General features: G+C 44.0%; 1 protein-coding gene and 1 pseudogene across 1 annotated transcript in view; both read left to right on the top strand.

The window, feature by feature from the left end:
- Positions 1-10,260: 10,260 nt before the first annotated feature.
- LOC139294638 (uncharacterized) lies at positions 10,261-10,871 on the top strand (annotated as a pseudogene).
- A 6,826-nt stretch (positions 10,872-17,697) lies between these two features.
- gbf1 (golgi brefeldin A resistant guanine nucleotide exchange factor 1) overlaps positions 17,698-19,094 on the top strand; it is a 78,577-nt gene continuing 77,180 nt past the window's right edge. Inside the window, exon 1 of the mRNA XM_070916643.1 lies at positions 17,698-17,794. The gene's annotated coding sequence lies outside the window, so the exon portion shown is untranslated. The remainder of the gene's footprint in view (positions 17,795-19,094) is intronic.

Genomic DNA, 19,094 nt, shown 5'->3' with positions numbered 1-19,094 from the left:
GCAGACAGACAGGCAGACAGACAGGCAGACAGACACATGTCAGGCTTCATCCTCATATGTCGGGCCTCGCGCACGTTTCATTCTGTACGGAAAACATAATTGCAGCCTATTACCCCCCCCCCCCCCCACACACACACACACACACACACACACACACATACACACACACTGCAACAACAGGCTATTCTAATTGTGATATATACATAACATAATGAGTGTGTTTAGTGGAACCCCTATTTTACCATTGACCCCCCCCCCCCCCCCCCCCCCCCCCACCAACATATAATTACACAAAAGATGGGAAAAGTAGCCTTCTTCTTTGGAAATATCTTTATGTATATTTCATTATATTCAGTGCGTTAAAAAAAAAACAATAACAGCACAGAACAATTAACTGTACAATTAATCTAAATAGTGAACTTTTTGTATACTTTGTATATAAATTCTAAAGTAGAGTATTTCCTGTGGACATTGCAATGCATCAGACATATGTTTCTTTATATTTTTAGGAGCACAACTCTACCTCTATATCATGATTTTCTATTAATTTCACTATCATGCATACGTTTTAATAGCCCAACCCTTTTATAATAAATAGGTAAAGATGTAAACGAACTAACTAACTAATAACCCTTAAAATGAAGGTGTCTTTTTTCTCAGAAATTAAAATTCGTGAGAAGAACATCACATCTCAGGGAGACTGCCCGACTGAGGGTGGAGGGACGCTTTCGACTCGACTGAAATATTTCTATTCTCCGTTTATGTTCTCCCTGAAAACACAAATGTAAGGTAGCAATAATGCAAATGCGACAACAACAACAACAACAAAATATCGACTGTGAAGTCTTCATCAAAGAAACAAAGTGGTTTAAAGTAGCATCAGGGCATTAGTGATAGTCATTTACACACAGCATTTCTTATTCTTTTGTCGGATTAAAATCACCATCGCCAGTTTTCATGTGTAAAGGCATTTTGTCAAAACTCCAAAACACACACACACACACACACACACACACTGTTTCCCACTAGAGACAAACATGTAGTTTTCCCATTTGGAGAAAGGATGAGTTTATTGATACAAATCAGCAGCTTCATACCAGACTCCATTTGTATTTGTGTGTATTTGTTTAAAATGGCGGTGCGTTCTGTTTCTATGTTCTCCTTTGATCTTTCCATTCACCCCCTCTGGTTGTGGTTTGTGCAATCCCGATCCCTTAATATGAGCCTGACATAAGCAGCTATAACAAGACCTTCCCTGAATTGTCTCTATCTTGGGGGGGGTGATGGAGTTATTATTGCTGTGAAACACACCATTACATTTCCAAGCCAAATTCTAGCCTGGCGAGGCAGAACTGTTGCTCAGTGGAGGCCCCCGAAATAGCTGGCCGTTTATTTATCCGGAGAGCAGCAGTTGACGCCTTGAACATGTTGGGGTGGTGGTGGTGGTGGTGGGGGTGGTGGGCATGCACTCCGTCCAAGCTGAGAGAGGTTTGGGTTTGATTTATGGCTACGCTGCTCGTCAGAAAGGAAGGAGCACAGTATCTGTCTTCCACCTCACACGTTGCTTGATCATGCAAGGTGTCCTCATGTGCCTTTATTATTATTATTATTATTATTATACCTATAGAAGTTATTCAGCAGGCAAAGCATTGGAGCATTAGAGCTAACAAAAGCAGAGACACACAAATGTCAAACCACTCTATCAAATACAGGGAACATTTATTGACATAGAGGAATAAAAGGGGGATGAAGCGTGCACCTCGGGGCCCCACCTAAACTCGGTCACTGTTTACTACCCCACCTATTTGCCTTGCGTTTTCCCGGGACATTGGCGAGTAAAACCTAAAGTTGACAGATTCAGAGGGACGCCTCAAGGCTGCTGCAGTCGACTACAATGGAGCTATGTCATCAAAGATTTATGAAAATAAATAAATAAATAAATAAATAAAGGCAGATAAACCTCAATCCCTGAAAATCAAACAGGGCTTGAGCTGGGGGGGGGGGTTTAAACCATCCCTGTTGACTCATTCTTTCGGACATTGCCAGTCTCTCTCTCTCTCCGTTGTGGTTACGAGCTTTTATACTTAGAAGCAGCACATTTAGATTTTCAGGGGAAGGCGACCCACCCCCTCACCACCACCACCACCACCACCACCACCTCTCTTCGCCCCTGGAGAATGTGTTTCCATGCGGTCTGTTTGCCACCGTGCCAGCCTTTCTTTTGTGTGTGTGTGTGTGTGTGTGTCACACATGTGACTTGTGCTGGGGTTAAACCTGCTGAAGCCTCTCAGGGGGAAGGCAGGGGTTCAGAGCATGGCATCACGTCAAACAACCCCCCCACCCCCCCTACACACATACACACACACACACACACACACACACACACACACACATACCACCAACAACAACAACAACGCGCTGTACAACTCGGCTGAACTCTTGAACCCTTGAACCAGACTCCCTGTCACCCATTTGAAGTTGCTGGAGTTACATTAGTTCCCTCGGTCGCTCTTCGAACATCAGCTCCATATCAGCCGCCACTACTTTCAGAGCTCACAGAGAGAGCTGAGCCCCTCCGAGGGGAAGTCTTTGGAGAACAAAGGGGTATGCACACTGTCAGAATAAATCCAACGTATTTTTTTAGTGAGTTGTCATTTTATTCATTTGGGATCTCTTTGTTGTATATTTTCCAATTATATATTAATCTAATTCATCCTCATCCTGCATCCTGGCTCTGTTATTAGTCAGCGAGAACATGTCTGAGATCAAAGTTCAGTCGCTGCAAAATTTTGCTTTGCTTTGCTCTCAGCCTTTGTTGGCGAAATCAGCGAAAGAGCGCATTTTTTCATGCCAACAGTCACCTTCCCAAAAGTGTGCACAAAAGTCTTCACAAACACGGCAAGCGTACAACTTGAGGTCCCCCAGTCTAAAGTGCAAGGCCCGTATGTACAGTATATTCAGAGCATCACGTGCCAATTCAGCATCTGACACAGGAGGAAGACATCCCACAGAGATGACACGAGTCCACTTCAGCAGCTAAATGACACATCCAGACACTTTCAAGCACTAAAAGGGACCACAAAACTCAAATGAGATCAGTTTGGCGACAGACTCACTCAAGTAATAAAAACTCATGGAGTAGAGGTTGCTTTGTCATGTCGCCCCCCCCACCCCAAGCCGAGTTCCCACAGAGCTCTCCTCGGCACTCCTCTGGTTTCAATAACGACAGTGATTTCAACTTGGCACGCAGAAACGCGCAATGTCATTGGTGTGAGTTAACTCGAGTTTTCCCCCCCGAAACTCTCCCTGACCCTCACCTAACATCGAGTCAGCCACCCCCCCCCCCCACCCCGCAAAGCATCCTAATGCCACACCGAAAGCCAACCTGCATATTCCCGATTAAAAGGTTTTAGCACCTTATTACCGCGGAATATCTGGGACATCTCTGATAGGTGTGTGTGTGTCAAACAACTTCCGTCTCATTTTTTGGGGCCCAGACAAACGCCCCCCCCCCCCACCCCCACCCGCCCCCCTTCAGCCCTTAAAACTGCTGCCCCAAATGCGCGTCAACAAGAACGCTCGCTGGTTTCGTGCGCCCGTGGAGAGATGATGGGAGCGCTTCGACAAAGGATTAGGAGACAGGGAGGGGGGTGGGGGGGGGGGGGGGGGCATGGGGTATTCTTCTGTCGGCCAGAGGCCATCGCCGCATCCCTGGGAAAAAAAAAAAAAAGACAAAAACTAAGGAGACTAAGGATGAGGTCAAGTCTCCCAGCCGAGAGATTGGCGCGCCCACTCCGTGTTGTGGCTTTGGATTTAATGAGCCCTCTGATATGGATTTGTGGGTCAGAAAGTTCAGTTCCCTCCCCTCTGTTGTTCATAACCGGACAAATATTGTTTATTTGTTTTTTGTTGTTGTTTTTTTTTGGGGGGGGGGGGGGGGGTTCAAAGGGTCTCATGAAAATGTGACCCACTGTTCAAAATGCCTTTACACTGATCTTAAGTCTTGGATACACAGAAGACGCGTATTATTATTTATATATTATTATTTATAATATAAATAACACTAAAAATGTGACCATGTAAGGTTCCCTTCGCTGTAGGCGCGCGTGTTGGGCCGTTTCTCTGGGGGGGGTATTTTTTTTTTTTTTCACCGACTCTTGTATCAGCAAGGTCCAGTATTTTTGGTCAGAAATATGAACGTGAGCCAGTCTGGATGGAGGGAGGGAGGGAGGGAGGGGGGGGGGGCTATATCCGCAGTGGCAGTGATAGATGGACAGACGGCCTGGTGTCAATGTGGTGCTGAGAGGCCGGCTGGCAGGGGTGGGTGGGTGGGTTGGGGGGGGATGAGGCGGTGATGCAAGCCAGTCATTTTGTCCAGAACAAGGTGTCAGCACCCCCACCCCCCACCACCACCACCACCCCTTAAACCAGCTACACACACAAACACACACCAGGGGCGCCACATGATTATATTTCCAAAATCAAGAAGAACCCCCCCCCCCCCCCCCTCCCAAGCACAAGCTATCACTGAGCTAACGAGCAGGCTGAGGCGCGCGGCAGCCGACGGTCACGTTGATCCCGGAGCCGGTCCTAAACTCAGGGGGGGGGGGGGGGGGTGGTGTTGTTGATGCTGATTTCCCCACTGTGAGCGAAAACTCCCGAGGTGAGGTTCACAGAAATCCGAGTTAACCTGATGAGCTGATGCGGTTCAGCTTCAAACCCCTCCCCTCCTGGCGCACTTGCGGGGCGCTTGAGGCCCGACTGCCTCCACGCATCCACCCGGCACGCTGTCAACGCTGCGTCCGCGCTTAAATGAAGCCTCAAATATTGCTATTAGTTGGGACTGTGTGTTTACACTTTAATGCTGTGGGCCTGTGGGGGGGGGGGCTCCTGGGGGCTCCTGTTCTGAAATCGCAAATCAACAGCAATATGAGAATCTCCGGCAGTCGCCCGGTGACACCGATCTTATTAAACTACAGGCTATATCTGGTGTTATTAATATTAATAATGATAATAATAATAATTAAAAGAATAATAATAATAATGAAAGCCACAAAAAATTAATAAATAAAAAAATCCTCTCATTTTTTGGGGGGAGATTGCCGGGTCCATCTGGCGGCGGCGGCGGCGCGGCAGACTGCGCGTTGCATTTTCCACGGAGCCGCGGCGGGAATTATTCATAAACGCGTCAAGAATTAATTCCCGGGATTAAGAGTTGATTAAGATATGTGTCACTTTGCTGTCTGAGAACTTATTAAGGGCCTCCTCGACGGGGACGGCAGATGGAATTTCCCAGTCCCAGTGTTTGCAGATGTTAATTTCTGCCCTCCTATAACATCCATTTGCATATGATTAAAGGCAGTCCGGCAGCGGAACCACTGCTCCGAGCGCACAGAGAGAGAGAGAGAGAGAGAGCTGGGGGGGGGGGGCGGGGGGGCGGGGGGGGGGGGGGGTAATTGCTGCGCAAGCCCAACACAAGTCCACAACAGTGATTAACCCAGAGCGTCTCCACATCAACTATTTATTACCGGAGCTGTCTGTCCCTTATATTTTACTCCAGCGGTGTGAAACAAGGCGTCTGGTTCGCGGGACATGATCTAAATGACTCAGATCCAATCAGAACCGGGGGAAGTCCAGCGTGTCTTCAGCTTCATGAAGACTAGATGATGTGATGAGCGATGCTTTTATAAGAATGTGAAGTTCCCCCCTCTTTTGTTTTGTTTTTTTTTTGCAGTTAATAGTTTTAAATGAATTAAACATATACACATATTATTATTATTATTATTATTATGATTATTATTATTATTATGTTTGAGCTATTTTAATTCTAAAGTTCTTGTGTGATTTAATAGAATTATGCGAGTTAAGGTATAAAAAAAAGAAAATGGCAAACGAGGTGATGTGCGTTTGAAAAGAAAAATAAATAAATAAATAGATAAATAAATAAAAGCTTTAAAACGTGTTTGAGCGCCTTTCAAAGGCGCGCTGCGACGTGCCACAACGCCTGGCCCTACCCGGCGCGGCGGGGCCCTGCGCGGCCCTTCGGACCCTTCTCCTCTTGCACACGTTTCGCGTACGTCCAGGAAAGGGAAACATTTCCATTGCGCCCCCGAGGCCAAACGTGAACTTCGATTAAACAAATCTTATTTTCATATGTCCTGGCCCGCATGGCTGCAGATGCAAAAGAGGCCACTAACCGAAGGAGGCCTGCAGAGGAAGGAAAATCTAACCCAGGGGGATTCTTGGGAGTTGGAAATCTGCCTGGCCTTTGATACTTTTATATATAAATATATATATATATATATATTTATAAAAGTATCAAGTATATATATATATATATATATATATATATGTGAGTGTGTGTGTGTAAATAGCTTTGTAAAAAGGAAGTGTATAGTCTAAACCTAAAACACGGACTAGGCCCCTTTTAAAAAAAAATAAAATAAAATATAAAATAACGACGCACTTCGGGCACAACTCGTGCATTGTAGGCTCCACTATATTAATTCAATATTCCCCTTATAATTTCCATTCTGACAGTGTTTTTATTTAGTAGATTTTGAGTTGGGTTCGGTCCGACAACGGGCCTTTTTTTCATTTATTTTTAAGAATGCAGTTGTAAGTACTAAGTACACGCTAATTTTATTTCGTAGCATTATTATTATTATTATTATTATTATATTATTATATATTATATGGTTTCCACGGTCGAGGATGAACATTCACTGATTAATATTAAAAAATTTAAATAAACCTCAAATGATTAAGTGATCTAACGTTTGTAATATGGATGCAAATATTATTAGCAGAAGTGAGAACGAATGTTTATCAAATGTGTGTGTGTGTGTGTGTGTGTGTGTGTGTTTGCGCGCGCGTGTATGTGTGCGGGAGGTTGGTAGTGGTGGTGGTGGGGAGGAGAAGGAGGAGGGGGGGGGGGGGTGGGGGTGTACAGCTCTGTTTTTCTGCCCGTGGTCTCCTGTGGCCCCGATAGCCCACCTGCCGCCTATCAATTTCCTCCACCACCCCCCCCCCCCCCCACCCCCCCCAAATATTTTTGACCTCCCAAATATCTTCACTACGCCTCTCGCCTCTGCGAAGTCTCCGAATTTTGGAGAAACCACACACCAAGCTGTCAACATGATAATTCAGTATAATATTATAAGAGAGAAAAGGCTTCTTTTTTTCTTTTTTGGGTGGGGGCTGTGGGGGGGAGCATTTTTCCTACCCACAGGCCTCACACGGACAGACGCAGGGTTGAGGACTTCGATAACTGATGGTCACCAAAACACAGCACTGAAAACGGTGAAATTCCGCGAGGCCAAAATGGCACGGAGCCTTTACGCAGAGTGCGTTTTGATTTATAAGGTTCAAATATATATACATATATATATATATATATATATATATATACATATATTATATGTGTATATATATATATATATTTTAAATTATAAATCACGGGGATCATTTCGTGGGGACGGAAGATGCAACACGTACTTTTAAATGTGTCACACCGCCCGATGTGTCGCCTCTCATCAGCATCACGGTCCGCTCCGTGGACGCACGCCCCGAAAGTAAACTCCTCACGTCCCCCCCCCCCCCCCCCCCCCCCCTTTTGTTTTAAGTCAGAGCCCTCACAAGCTCGTTGTTCTTCTCCTTTTATTGTTTTTTTTTTTGTTTGTTTTTTTGGTTTAACTTGCTGCACGAAAGAAGCAAACGCTGCTGCTGTTGTTGTGGACAGCTGAGCATTTTGTACTTTCGAAGAAAGTTAATGAAGGCCCTGCTTTGCATCCCGGATGGATTTAGTCAACTTTTTGACGCAGGAATAATAATAAAAATAAAAAATAAAAAATAGAATAGAATGGGTGGGGTGCCAGACGCACAAAAGACAGAAAGAGAAATTAAAGAAATTAAAAAAAAAAAAAAAAAGGAGAATGAGAGAGAGAGAGAGAGAGAGAGAGAGAGGAAATAGTGCGGATATTTGCACTTACATCGAATCCCGGTATGGTTAAATTAATCCGCGGAAAAGGCAAAGGGTTTTGCTGCAGGCTGATGGGTGTCCTGGCCTCAGGTTTGCTGGTGACATGGACGAAAAGTTCCCCGGTGCGTCAAACAAGTCGGAAAAAGGCAGCCAGTCAGTCAGTCAGTCAGTCAGCCAGCCAGCCGGTCGGTCGGTCGGTCGGTCGGTCAGTTTCCTTCCTTTTTTCCCCTGTTCTTCTTTCCTCTGTGCTGTCAGACATGAAGGCTGTGGAGGAGTGAGGCTTGATCCCCACATAGAGTATAGGGAGGGAGGGAGGGAGGGAGGGAGGGGGTTGACTTCATGCTAAGTATTGTGTGTGACAGGTCCACTGTAGAAAGGACGGCCCCCTACTCTCTCTCTCTCTCTCTCTCTCTCTCTCTCTCTCTCTCTCTCTCTCTTTGCGCGCACAGGGGGCACAAACGCACGCATACACACACACGAAATGCAAACAACCCCCCCCCCCACCACCACCACCACCACCCCCCCTCTCCCTCTCCCGCTGGCTCTCTGTCTACAAACACTCTCTCTCTCCATCTCTTCCTCCCCGCAGTCTCCGCGGTTCAGCTTTTTATTTACCTGCACCTCTGTCTGCTGGGATTGCAAAGGTGTGTGTGGGGAGACTTGCTGTGCGGCAACTTCTAGGTCCAAATGTCATTGTTCTGTTTTATTACTGTAATATTTCCTCTTACTTTGGTGTTCAAGCACAATCTAAGCAAGACTGAAATGTTGTGCAAGAATAAAACAGGAGCAGTAAGGACATCAGTTTGGCACTTTTTTGACATGTAGATTTTGATCTGTTTTAACAAGCAGCATGAATGAACACTGGTTACATTTTCAGGACAAACTTTGCAGTCAACATTTTGAAATGTTGACAGTAATTGAAGCGGAAGTGGGAAATTGAAGTGCTGACAGAAGTTTTGAGTTTCAAGCGTGAACACTGAATGAAGTTGTTGGCGTCTTTTGAAAGGGAAAGTGTCGAATGTAGCTGCCCAGTTGCAGTTTCTCTATGATCAGTCATTTTGATACATGCATATGGGCGGCATGGTGGCCTTGAGCAGGACACCGAACCGTAAGTTGCTCCAGCACCTTGCATGGCAGCTCGGTCGCCATCGGTGTGTGAATGGGTGAATGAGACTTAGCTGTAAAGCACTTTGGGAACCGTGAAGGTTGAAAAGTGCTATATTATAAGTGTGTGTGTTGGCTGTGATGCAGTTTTGTTATTTGCCAACTGAAAATATGGACAAAGAAGAAGACATTTTGCCGTTTTTCTGTCGTTCAGGTGACCCCCCCCCCCGTCAGCAGAGGTCTTTACTAAAATGACCTAGCGTGCTAGCATGTGGATGCCAGTCATTTTCCCACGAAAAACTGTGTTTTAAAATTTCAATGTAGACGCAGCCTGAGAGATGGAAACCGTTTAAAGCTCCCATATTCTGCTTGTTTCAGCTTTGTATTTTTATTCTGGGACTCCACTAGAGCAGCTTTGCATGAGTCACAGTTGATAAAAGTCCTTATGTATCTTCTCCTGGCCCTTTCTGCAGCCCCTCAGCCCCCCCCTGTCTGAAACAAGTCGTTTTAGACAAACTGAACAACCTCCAAACACTTGAAGAGTAGCTCCTGAGCAGAGCGCTCCAATAACTCAGACAGACTGAGCGGGTGGATGAGCGTCCCTGTACTTGGTGGGTGGTGCTGTGATTGGTACAGATGACCTGCTGGGGGGCGTGGCTGAGTGCAGTGACATCACAACCTTACGGAAGTCCCGATGGCTCATTTAAAGGCGCAGTGTCTGAATACTGGCTGTGTGCATTTCTCCGTGGACTGAGCGTTTTGATCCTTTCACAGTATTTATACAGCACCGAGACCTGCTTTATAATCAAAACAAGACGTGGAGATCTCACTTTCCACTATATGGGACCTTTAAGCATGAAAGCAGTTCAATTGCCAGGTTAAGCGTAAGAGATGAAACATTACATACTCACCACAAAACAACAGACGCAGCGTATTTGTATTCATTCTTCACATGGCTGTTTTCATTATTTGATGGATTGCCATGACATTTTGTACAGACATTCATCGTTCCCAGAGGATGAATCCCATCAATAAGAACATTGTACCTGCTAAACATTAGCATGTCATTGTGAACATGTTAACATGCTGACATTTACTCAAAGCATAAAGTAAAATAAAGGGTTTATTCATATATATTTATATATATTTATTCACATCATACACTTGTCATTACAATGACAGTGCAGCTCCCGCTAGCCGTCCCGAGCAGCCGGGGAGGCTGGGTGACTGTCCGAAGGAAGCATAGCCCTAATCGCCACCAACCACTTCACGTTTCTAACAGGTTCTCCCCGCTGAGAAGCAGATTCTGGTAATTGGCAGCTCCATAGTCAGAAACGTGAAGTTAGCGACACCAGCGACCATAGTGAAGTGCGTTCCTGGGGCCATAGCAGGCGACATTGAATCAAATTTAAAACTGCTGGCTAAGGATCAGCGTAAATGCAGTAAGATTGTTATTCACGTCGGCGGTAATGACTCCCGATTACGCCAATCGGAGGTCACAAAAATTAACGTGGAGTCGGTGTGTACGTTTGCAAAAACTATGTCGGACTCCGTAGTTTTCTCTGGGCCCCTACCCAATCTGACCAGTGATGATATTTTTAGCCGCATGTCATCATCCAACCGCTGGCTGTCGAGGTGGTGTCCAGCAAACGATGTGGGCTTCGTAGATAATTGGCGGACTTTCTGGAGGAGACCTGGTCTGATGAGGAGAGACGGCATTCATCCCACTTTGGATGGAGCGGCTCTCATATCTAGAAATCTGACCGACTTTATTAGCTTCCATTAGAGCAGTTACCCACCAAAAAACCTCAACCTCAAGTATGGACAGTTAAACATCAGATCTCTGTCATCTAAAGCTGTATTAGTAAACAAGCTAATATCAGAGAATCATATTGATCTACTGTGTCTGACAGAAACCTGGCTGTGTCATGAAGAGTATGTCAGCCTGAATGAATCCACTCCGCCCAGTCATACTAATACTCACATCCCTCGAGGCACCGGCCGAGGAGGTGGAGTTGCAGCCATCTTTGACTCAAGCCTGTTGATGAACTCTAGACCTAAACTGGATTATAACTCATTGGAAAGCCTCGTTCTGAGTCTCTCACTCCCAACCTGGAAAACACTGAAGCCAGTCTTATTCGTTATAGTCTATCGCGCTCCAGGTCCATGCTCTGAATTCTTATCTGAATTCTCAGAGTTTTTATCAGGTTTAGTCCTTAAAACAGACAAAGTCATTATCGTGGGTGATTTTAATATTCATGTGGACGTTGATAAGGATAGCCTTGGTACTGCGTTTACCTCTTTATTGGATTCGATTGGCTTCTGTCAGAGGGTACAGAAACCCACTCACTGTTTTAATCACACCCTCGACCTAGTTCTGACATATGGACTTGAAATTGAACATCTAACTGTCTTTCCACAGAATCCTTTGTCATCAGACCATTATTTAATAACTTTTGAATTCCTATTACTGGACTACACGCCATTAGGCAAAAAAGCTTACACCAGGTATCTATCTGATAGTGCTGTAGCTAAATTTAAGGAAGTGATTCCATCGGCATTTAATTCAATGCTACATCTCAATACAACTGAGGACTCCTATGCTAACCTTCGTCCCTCCCAAACGGACGATCTTGTTGACAGTGCTGCAGGCTCAATGTGATTGACACTCGACTCTATTGCCCCTCTTAAAAAGAAGATAATAAAACAAAGAAAGTCGGCTCCATGGTATAACACCCAAACCCGCAAATTAAAGCAAACAGTGCAGAAACTTGAAAGGAAATGGCGCTCCACCAAACTGGAGGAATCGCGTTTAATTTGGCAAGATAGTCTTAGAACTTCTAGGAAGGCCCTCTGTAAAGCCAGAGCAGCCTATTACTCATCATTAATAGAAGAGAACAAGAACAACCCCAGGTTTCTCTTCAGCACTGTAGCCAGGCTGACAGAGAGTCACAGCTCTATTGAGCCATGTATTCCTATAACCCTCAGCAGTAATGACTTCATGAGCTTCTTTAATGATAAAATTCTAACTTTTAGAGACAGAATTGATCACCTCCTGTCTTCTCTCTCTCTGAAAAGAGATCATATTCCTCCTGTATTAGCTTCGCTGCACTGGCTCCCTGTAAAATCTAAAATAGAGTTTAAAATCCTTCTCCTGACCTACAAAGCTCTTACTGGTCAGGCACCATCATTTCTTAAAGAGCTCATAGTACCCTGTTACCCCACTAGAGCACCGCGCTCCCAGAATGCAGGGCTGCTTGTGGTTCCTAGAGTCTCCAAAAGCAGAACAGGAGCCAGAGCCTTCAGCTATCAAGCTCCTCTCCTGTGGAATCGGCTCCCAGTTTGGGTCCGGGAGGCAGACACACTCTCTACTTTTAAGAGTAGGCTTAAAACTTTGCTTTTTGATAACGCTTATAGTTAAGGGCTGGCTCAGGCCTGCCTGGACCAGCCCCCTAGTTATGCTGCTATAGGCCTAGACTGCTGGGGAGACTTCCCATGATGCACTGAGCTTTCCTCATCTCCCTCCCCATCTTTACACATTTATCACAGTCCAATGCATGTTACTAACTTTATATCTTCCCCGGAGTTTCTTTGTGATTTGTCGTCTCGCAGGTTCCTGTGGATCGTGGTCCTGGTACGCCTGGCTGCTGCTGCCATGGGCCTGCCTGACTCTCATCACTACAGTTATTATGTTTAGTCGTAGTTCTGTTACTATTAAAGCTGTTATTGCTATTATTAATCTCAGCTATTATTACAGCTGTGACTCCTATTATCAGTCATATTTCCATTATTATTATTATTATAGCTGCTATGGCTACTGCTGGTGCTGCCATACATCTCTGTCTGTCTGCTTGACTGCCTGTCTATCTCTCTCTCTGTCTCTTTCTGTCTGTCTATCTGTCTCTCCCCCTCCCTCTTTCTCCCTCCCTCTCTATGTCTCTCTCTCTCTCTCTCTCTCTCTCCAACCCAACCGGTCAAAGCAGATGACCCCCCCACCTAGAGTCTGGTTCTGCTCGAGGTTTCTGCCTCTTAAAAGGAAGTTCTGCTTGCTCATGGTGGGAACTGTTGGGTCTCTGTAATAACATTATAAAGAGTCGGTCTAGACCTGCTCTATTTTGTAAAGTGCCATGAGATGACTTTTGTTGTGATTTGGCGCTATATAAATAAAATTGAATTGAAATGAATTGAATTGAATTACATGGGGTGATATTTGTAAAATGTAAAACATAAAAAAACTGTGCCTATTTCCTGTATTACTTTGTATTTTACTCAAAAGGAAAACTCACTTGGGACTTTTACTGTAAGGGCAGTGGAAGTTTGAAATGAGCAATCGTCCCGCAAAGCTACACCAATTCAAAGAAAGCTATGAATCACAGTTATTTGAATAGTGTTAACACATTCTTAACACAGCTGTGGGCTTTTGAGATATGATGTTGGTGTAAACAACGCTAACGTTTGTCATCTTTCAGTGACCTTTGCTGCTGATGCTGGAACTCTGAGGCTTGCAAAATCGACCACCAGAGCAGGGTTGGGTATGAAAATAGCCAAAACTGCAAATGCAGGTGTATTTGTTTTTCTGTAGCACCTGGCGTGTGAAAAGGAGCCTGCACTGATAAACTGCTTCTCAGCATTCTGCAGGTCAGGCCGATACAAAACGATATGGACGAGGAGAGCGAAGGTGAGAGGCACAGGAGACAACCGGTTGGATTTTCATGTGTGAAAGTTGGCTGTGTGATGGCGCTGGAGTTTGGAGATTTGGGGATTGGGCATTCTCCACCACTGTGTGTTTTACAGGGACTGACCAATCAAAAATACATCACCAACCCTTCGTCAGGGTGAGGGTTAGGGTTATGGAGGTCAGGGGTTAGGGATTAGGGATTTAGGGTATAGGGTCCACTATACTGTGACAAGATATGGACCAAACCGCATATTCTGCGTTAAACCTCCATGAAAATCCTGTTTGATTTACCAGTACATTACAGTTGTAGTTTGTCGGGAATCAGTGGGGAGCATTCAGGGCCGTAGCTACCTTTTGTCATGTCTATAGTATTTTTATTGTGAATTTAGGGGTAAGTTTACGTTCTGTAATTAAAGAAGTCATTCAATAAATAATCGTCAAGACTCTGTCAATAAATATGTTTATTCGCTTTCTTTCCAAGAGTAAGATGGGAAGATCAGTGCCATTCTAATGTCTGTGCATTAAGTGAGAAATTAGTCTAGCTTAGCATAAACTGATTATTGAACTGTTATTTGCCAACTGATAATTGGACAAAGAAGAAGAGATTTTGCCATTTTTCTGTCGTTCAGGTGATCCCCCCCCCCCCCGTCAGCAGAGGTCTCTACTAAAATGACCTAGCATGCTAGCATGTGGATGCCAGTCATTTTCCCACGAAAACTGTGTTTAAAAATTCAACGTAGACGCAGTCTGAGAGATGAAAACCGTCTATGAAGAGAAATGAGAAATTAGCCTAGCTTAGCATAAAGACTGAAAGCAGGGGGAAACAGTTAGCCAGGCTCTGTGCCTTCGCAGAGTCATGTTATGGTGAGGTTGCGTTTTGTTCTCACTAACCATATTTGGCAACCTGAGCTAGAGGTTGTGCATTTTTTCCATTTCTGTTTATTTACAGATTAAAGAAATGTGTTGCAAAACGTGTTCATTAGTGAGCTTGAGAGGTGTGTTCTAAAACTTTTCCCCATCTTTCCAGTCTTTCCGCTAAACTAGGCTCATCCCCGAGCTACTGTATATCTGGACAGCTAACTGAATAGCGAAGCTAATGAATGCTTTGATTTCATGGTCTGTTCTGAATGAATTTAACAATTGTGGTGCCGTGCTTTGTTCCCAACTTCTTCAGAATAGCTCCAAGAATGTTGGAGGAACTCGTGATGGACAACCCTCAATTTGTCACTTCCACATCTTTTAAACAAGAACATGCTCGCCAAACATAACACCAAACATAACCATATTGCAACACAAAGCATATCGCAATTTCTGGGTTTATGTTTGCATGTTTCTTAAAGCTAAAATGCTGATTCTTTGTCATCTTACCAGATAACAGGACAGATTATAAACTTCCACTACGAGGCAAAGCAGAAACACAATACGACAGGCAACCCTTTCCTGAAGCCAGACAAAGTGGTGTCATTTTTTTGTGTTTTGTCTGAAGGATTTTGGACAAATGAGATTTAGAAATTAGAGGAACCTCTCTGCTCTTTTTCTCATGTCTGTAATTAATGATGAAAAGACTCATGTCCAAGACGCTAGCTTACATAAATATTTTCAGTTTGGATGAAGGAAATGTAATCAAGAGAAATCCAGCTGTTTCATATGCAGCTGAACAGGGGTAAGACAGAGATACGGTGGATCAAATGAGGATATGCAACCCAACATCATGGTTATTAAAGATGATTTCTTTTTTAGAGAGATACTGTTTCTTTGATGACTAAAGCTGGTTCTTTAGGCAGGGATTATTAAATTATTAAGTTATGAAGTTATGACTGCATGTTTGTTTTTGCCACATGTTGGATTTTGGAGATTTCCTATGCTATCTGTGAGAACATTGCATAAGCGTAAGCAAGTGCAAGACAAACACATAAAGAAAAGTGTTGTTATTGCCTCAGCGGTGCACATAGCTGTCACTGTGGAAAATGACGCATATATATTTGCAGATGAAATGTTGCAATTACAAATCCCACAGGTGATCAAACACTTTGCAGAGAGCAAACAGAGGTCTGACACAAGTAGATTCGACATGCTTTAAACACAAAGCAATACCTGAGCAAATGGCTGCCTCTGATTGCACAGAGATAAGAGACTGTAGGATTGTAGCTGCACACTCTTTGCATGGAGCAAACACACATACATGCGTTGTTTCGTGATCGATTGTTGGGCCGTTGGATTAGATTGGAAGCCCTTTGAGACACTTTGAGCATGAAAGTTCATTTTTCCCCACCCACTTTCATGTTTATTTTGGAAACCGGAACTAATCCACAGAAGCAATATACATATATTCAGATTACAAACACAAATTGCTTGGCATATGTCGCTACTCCAGCGTGTACACAAAAACATATTCCACACCCATCAAATTTACATAGTCCTTCCAAATATATTAACAAGGGGGAGAAATACTCAAGTATATCCACAGACAAAGAAAACACGAGAGGCTTGGTAAACTCATTAAACTCAATAGACCATATTCGCACGGAGGCCATTTTCCTCTGATGTCACGCTCAGGGTGGGAAGCTCACATGAGCTGTCATCATGTCGTACTGCTGTGTTCCAGTTTTTTTTAGGTGTGTGATTGAAAGGAATCTGACCAATTGTTATCATCATGACTGAAACCACGACAGAAAGTGAAAATCTGGAGGAACATCGGGCCATATTTCAGGGTAAAATTACATATTTGATAACCCATTAGCTACCGGTGGACAACTTGTGTACCTCGGTGCCCACATCACAGAGGGCACTGGCTCGGTCACTGCATACTGGCTGACTCAGCAAGGCAGAGACTGTTTCACCTCAGACACTTGAGGAAATTCCGGGTATCCCCACAAATACTGAGGAATTTCTACTCCTGCGCCATCGAGAGGGTCCTGATGGGGAACATCACTGTCTGATACAGATACATATATTATTATCATTATTCTTTTTAGACTCTTTTTCATGGACTAATTGCATTTCGCTGTAATTGTATATGAATTAAATACACAAGCTGACTGATTGAATTCACCATCCCCTCTTTGCACCTGTTGGCCTAATCCCTATTGGCCAAGAACGAACCTCTATGCTCAAAACTCTAATGAAGTGTGTAACCAAATCATCACATTCAGATTTTCAATTACATAATCCTTGACTTGAGGTGGAATGTGTTATGGATAACGCTGGTACGGCCTGTATGTCTCCCTTCTTTTACTATTTCCTTTGTGTTGTTTTTATGTATTGTATGTGTTCTAACATTTCTTTTTTTTTATGTGAAACTGCTTGTGCTGCCGCCTTGACCAGGACTCCAGGAAGAAGAGATCTGAACGGGCTAAATAAAGGATAAATAAAAGAAAATACACATTGATGGTGAACTGGAGCCTGTGACAAGACGACACATAGCCACAGCCCAGCTGTCAGCGTGTGATTGCTCTCTTCATTGGGGACGCAGACCGTGCTTTCGTCATCAACCCTTTACACCCACTGCTGCTACCTTTGTCCCGCCCCCTTTTTTCTTCTGTAACACAAGATATATTTTCTTTTCTGAGAATCCCCACCATTCGATATTAAAAGAAAAATAGCACAAGCTACTAATACAGCCTAACCTTTAATTCTCTTGCGTCTACTTGTGTTTTTAAACCCCATATATCACGCTTAAAGCAGTCGGTTTATTAGCCTGTCAATCAAGACTCTGTCATCAGGCTAGGTTGAGACTGTAGAGCTTTTCCACGTCAGTGTGTTTACTAAGACCAGATTGACGGCTGCAGATAGGTGTTCAATTTATTCACATATGGAGCATTTTTTTTTAAGAGTGAATGAATAAGCGGCGTCTGGGAACATTGCGTTATCACACAGTGGAATGTCCGAACTTTTTTGTTTGTCTTTTTATCGTAGTGAACTGAACTTTGGTCCTCTTCATTCAGTGTTGGCCGGCTAGCCTGCTAGCTTGCCGACCTAGGCTAGCATTAGCTACAGCAGGACTCCATCTTTGAAATAGCAGCGACACACAGGTAATATCTTTATTTCTAGAGAACCAGCGACGCGTTTTAATACTTGTCAACAGGCGCTTTGCCTTTCTTGAATCAAGGAAATGAGTTACTGTTGTCTTAGAGGACAAACGCTGAACACAGATCTCGTTTTGGCCAATTGACACGCTAGCTAGTTCAGCTAGCGTTAGGTAGTTATCAGGTTTCTGGGTAGGAAATTTGTCTTGTTTATGCAACGTAATTGTCTTCAGTACGTTGGTAGATATTAACCAAATAGTAAGCATCTGTCCTCTCATTGTGTTTTTGTTCGCCCGAGAGGACTGTCAACAGTATTTCTACACCTCACTGTTGTGGAGAGCTAGCCTGTTAGCTTTGCCTTTGAGTAGACGCTACTGAGTTGGTTAATGTAACTAGCCAGCGACCACCGTCCTAGCTCACTTGACAGCTAACTCTCTGACTTGTACCTTGCTTTTGGTGTACGATTGCATTATGTCGCTCTTATAAACACACAGAACATGTATAGAGGGTGTCACTATGACTATGTTACATTCACGTATGAAATTGCCGGAGGCTTGGCTGTTTAGTTGGCTGTTTCTGTACTTCTGACAGGTTACAAACAGAGAGGTTGTGGTATTGTGACATGCAGCTGGTTGAACTACCAGCTGCCACTGATGTTTAAGGGCCAGGATGTCTAGAGTTTACTCAACAACATGCTGTGATTCACATACTTCATGGCTGGCCTGACCGTCAGCACCTCTAGGGAAGCTCTTATCAATCAAAGTCCCTTTGGCCCTTGAGCTGTCATCCAGATGTAGTATAGGGTAAATGTACTCATCTGGAGGGAACACCTAAACACACCCACTTTCAGATGATTTTGCCTACAGTTGAACGTGTAGAAAGTGTTAATTAGAGTAATTTCAGAATTCAGAATGAGGATTCATTGAGATGGTCGCAGTGTACAGATTGTAAAGACCTCTGAGACAAACTTGAAATAGCTCGGTTTTTACTTACTGACTCAAGGGAAGGTGTACACCTGTAACTTTACTGATCTGGCCCTAATTCGTGTGAAAACTAGAGGCCTATGGTTTTCTGAGTTCATGCTGAACAAATAATTCTACATCATGCTGAAACAGGAGTGGCTTATGAAATGAAAGTCAGTGAATTTTCATGACTGCTGTTCTGTTTGCTCCTGAGCCTTTGTGCTCAATCTCAGTCCTACCCCTTCGCCCTTTTACCTGTCTGGTACCCCAGCCACACAACACAATACCATCACATCTGCAGAACCCGTTCAATTTCAATTCAACAAAGTAGCTGTAGTAAGACC

This window comes from Enoplosus armatus, chromosome 12 (assembly GCF_043641665.1).
Source record: "Enoplosus armatus isolate fEnoArm2 chromosome 12, fEnoArm2.hap1, whole genome shotgun sequence".
Classification (NCBI taxonomy): domain Eukaryota; kingdom Metazoa; phylum Chordata; class Actinopteri; order Centrarchiformes; family Enoplosidae; genus Enoplosus; species Enoplosus armatus.
This window is presented reverse-complemented; position numbering and strand designations above follow the sequence as displayed.